The 3,377-nt window shown below is 35.0% G+C and overlaps 1 non-coding gene across 1 annotated transcript; it reads right to left on the minus strand.

Annotated features, from left to right (window-relative positions):
• Positions 1-2,637: 2,637 nt before the first annotated feature.
• On the minus strand, positions 2,638-2,747 carry LOC150015247 (U6 spliceosomal RNA). The gene has a single exon (XR_016510186.1). It is a non-coding gene; the product is annotated as a U6 spliceosomal RNA (small nuclear RNA).
• Between the last annotated feature and the right edge of the window lie 630 nt (positions 2,748-3,377).

Genomic DNA, 3,377 nt, shown 5'->3' on the forward strand with positions numbered 1-3,377 from the left:
TTTTTCATAGTTGTGTTAGTTATTTTGTCATGTCAGTTTTTCGTTGAAGAGAAAAGATGCAAACTGTCACTTTTTTAAAAAAGAATTCTCTTGAATATTTATCTCCTCTATTTACTTTATTATTTACTTTTTATAGTCCATATGCTCTCATATACTGTAAAAGAGAAGATGAGATGGATAGGTGATCTGTTTCAAATGACTATTTATGTCACTGAAAAGCAGTGTTTCTCTCTGAACCTTTGGCATCTTTTGAGTTGGGCACTGTAAGTAAAATTAGCTTCTCAGAATTTGAGGCATCAGATGGATCAATATACGGGCATATTGGTACATTGAGTAATTGCAAGGCATTAAGTGGTTGGTTGGGCATTTGTAGAATTTCACATATAATTTCTCTTTTTACACACAGTAAAGCTTTAAAGGGATTTTTTTTTTTTTTAGGCTTATATGGGTTCATTGTTGTGGACAACATTTGTGTATTTTTCTTTTGGGAAAATAAAGCATTTTTATCCAATTACAGGGATTTGGAGCCAAATAAGTTTAGCTGAAGACTAGAGAAATTTGGAGTCTGTCTAGAAGTCTGTATTTACTTTAATAGGCTTCAGAAAGAAAGTCTTTTTGCTCAGGAGCTCATATTTTAAGGGTATTAGGACTTGATCAGCGCTCTTGTTTCTCCTTAAAAAAATATTTGTGGAAAAACTAAGGTAAAAGAAGACTAGATCTCTTTGGGTTAGAATTAATAGGTTCTTTTGGCATTAAGTATGGTGTTTTTTTCTTTGTTTTGTTTGTTTTTTTTTGAAGAGACTTTTTGAAAGAATCCTGTATAGAAAGAATCCTGAACAAATTCTAAGTAAAAGAAAGAATCCTGAACAAATTCTAAGTAAATGTTTTAGAATGAGAGATAGGAAAGAACATCTAAGTAGTAATTTTGTAAAATCCTTTATTCAGAATAGCTTGTTTGCACAGTACTAATAAAGTGCATTTTGTCATTGTACTTAACTATTAGGTAGTTTAGTTTGCAGGCAGATTTTTTGTGATCTTTTGTGTTTATATTTTAATACTTTTGTGATAAGGATTTATGCAATACCTTTGATAACTTTTTAACTTCTCTTATCCAAGTATTATTTGTTTTCTTTATTAAAATGCTAAACATTAGTTCTAATCACCAAAAAACTTTATTCACAACCTACACAGTTGTTTAAGCCAGATGTATAGAACTTTCCTTTATTCTTCCCTTTTTCTCCCTTCCTACTTCCAGTGTATCAGAAAGTCTGTGTTTTCTACTTCCAGAATTCATCTGCCTACTTTTCCATCTGTGCTGCTACCAAACCAGTTTAAGTCACCATCATCTCTTTTCAGGACTATTGAAATAGCTTATTAACTAATCTCGTTTCCACTGACACTGCTAGACACATTTTTGCATGCAGAAGTATAATTTTTAAAAAATATAATTCAGGTTATGCTAGCCTCCTGCTTCTTTTTTTGTACCTGTACAATCCAAATTTCTTATCATGGCAGTCAGGCCTGGCCTTGCTTTCCAACTTTATATCATACTATTCTCACCAGTCATAATGGCCTTCTGTGTTTTTTTTTTTTTTTTTTTTTTTTTTTTTTATGAAGCTCTTCCCTATCTCCAGATATTTGTACTTTGTGTAACCTATACTTGTCAGCTCTCCTTGGTGGGCTCTTCATCCTTCAGGTCACCTTAAATATTAGAAGAGGTTTTTCTGAGGAAATAAAAGGGCAATAGTTGTTAATTTTTTTCAGATTGAGGATTTGGGCCACCTATAGCTCAGATTTACTAGATCATATTCTTTGGTGATGGTGTATTAAAAATAAGTATCTCAGGTGGTTGTTTTTTTTTCCTTTTTGCCTTTTTAAAATTGTTCTTTTACAATTATCCCAATTTTCCCTCATTGCTCTCTACTGCCCCCCACCCTAGTCAATCCTGACCCTGTTGTCCATGTTCGTGGGTCATTCATACATGTTCTTGACTAGACCTTTCCCTTTCTTTCCCCTCTTATACCCCCCTTCCCTCCCCTCTGGTCACTGTCAGTCTGTTCTTTGTTTCCATTCCTCTGGTTCTATTTTGCTCATTTGTCCGTTTTGTTCATTAGGTTCCTGTATTAGATGAGATCATAGGGTATTTTTCTTTCACCGCCTGGTTTATTTCACAAAGCATAATACTCTCCAGTTCCATCTATGTTGTTGCAAAAGGTAGGAGTTCCTTCTTTCTTTCTGCTGCATAGTATTCCATTGTGTAAATGTACCACAGTTTTTTGATGCACTCATTTACTGATGGGCACTTAGGCTGTTTCCAGCACTTGGCTATTGTAAATAATGCTGCTATGAACATAGGGGTACATAGGTGCTTTTGAATTGGTGATTCGGGATTCTTAGGACATATTCCTGGCAGTGGGATCACTGGATCAAAAGGCAGCTCCATTTTTAGTTTTTTGAGGAAATTCCATACTGCTTTCCATAGTGGCTGCACTAGGGTTCCCTTTTCTCCACATCCGTCACCAGCACTTGTTTGTTGATTTGTTAATGATGGCCATTCTGACCCTGTGAGGTGATATCTCATTGTGGTTTTAATTTGCATCTCTGATGGCTAGTGATGTTGAGCATTCTTTCATATGTAAAACTATGTACTGCTTCACGAATTTGCATGTCATCCTTGTGCAGGGGCCATGCCAATCTTCTCTGTATTAGTCCAGTTTTTTTAGCATATGTGTTGCCAAAGTGAACAATGCAGATTGTTCTGATGGTAGTGGTCAGTGATTACATTTTGAGAATATTTATAGGGCGCATAAACAAATTTCTAGTGCCTACCACACTTCCATATCAAAACAGGAGCTTCTGCTCCTTAGTGATCAGGGAGGCAGTTTCTTTATAATATTTCACAAAAGCATTGGAATGACTGTAACAAATCGTGGGGAGTCAGAAAACTGGGCCTTGTTCTTGTTTTTATTCTGTTCCCCGTTAGAATATTTAATTTTTACGGACATATCGTGAAGTCATAATAGGAATAGTACTTCAACCATATAACAAGTTCTGTCTTGTGTCATTCCCCTACTTGAAATATGATACTTCATTGGCTTTCCATACCAGTAAGTATAACGTCCAGATTCTTTTGGTGCGACGTCTGTGGTTCTGTGTATTTTGTTCCTTGGCTCCTTCTCCAACCTTGTATCTCAGTCTTATTTATATTAACTGCCTGTCCCCATAAGCGTTTGAATTTAGATCTTGCTTCAGAAGACAGTGGTTCCTAGAGTTGCCAGGGTTTGACTATCCTGACTACATTGTAACATCTAGGTATTATATTTTATAATATCACTATTTAAAATATACTTATTTTTATTTTATAACAATTTATAGTA

This window comes from Furipterus horrens, unplaced genomic scaffold (genome assembly GCF_987537825.1).
Source record: "Furipterus horrens unplaced genomic scaffold, mFurHor1.1.pri manual_scaffold_3, whole genome shotgun sequence".
NCBI lineage: Eukaryota > Metazoa > Chordata > Mammalia > Chiroptera > Furipteridae > Furipterus > Furipterus horrens.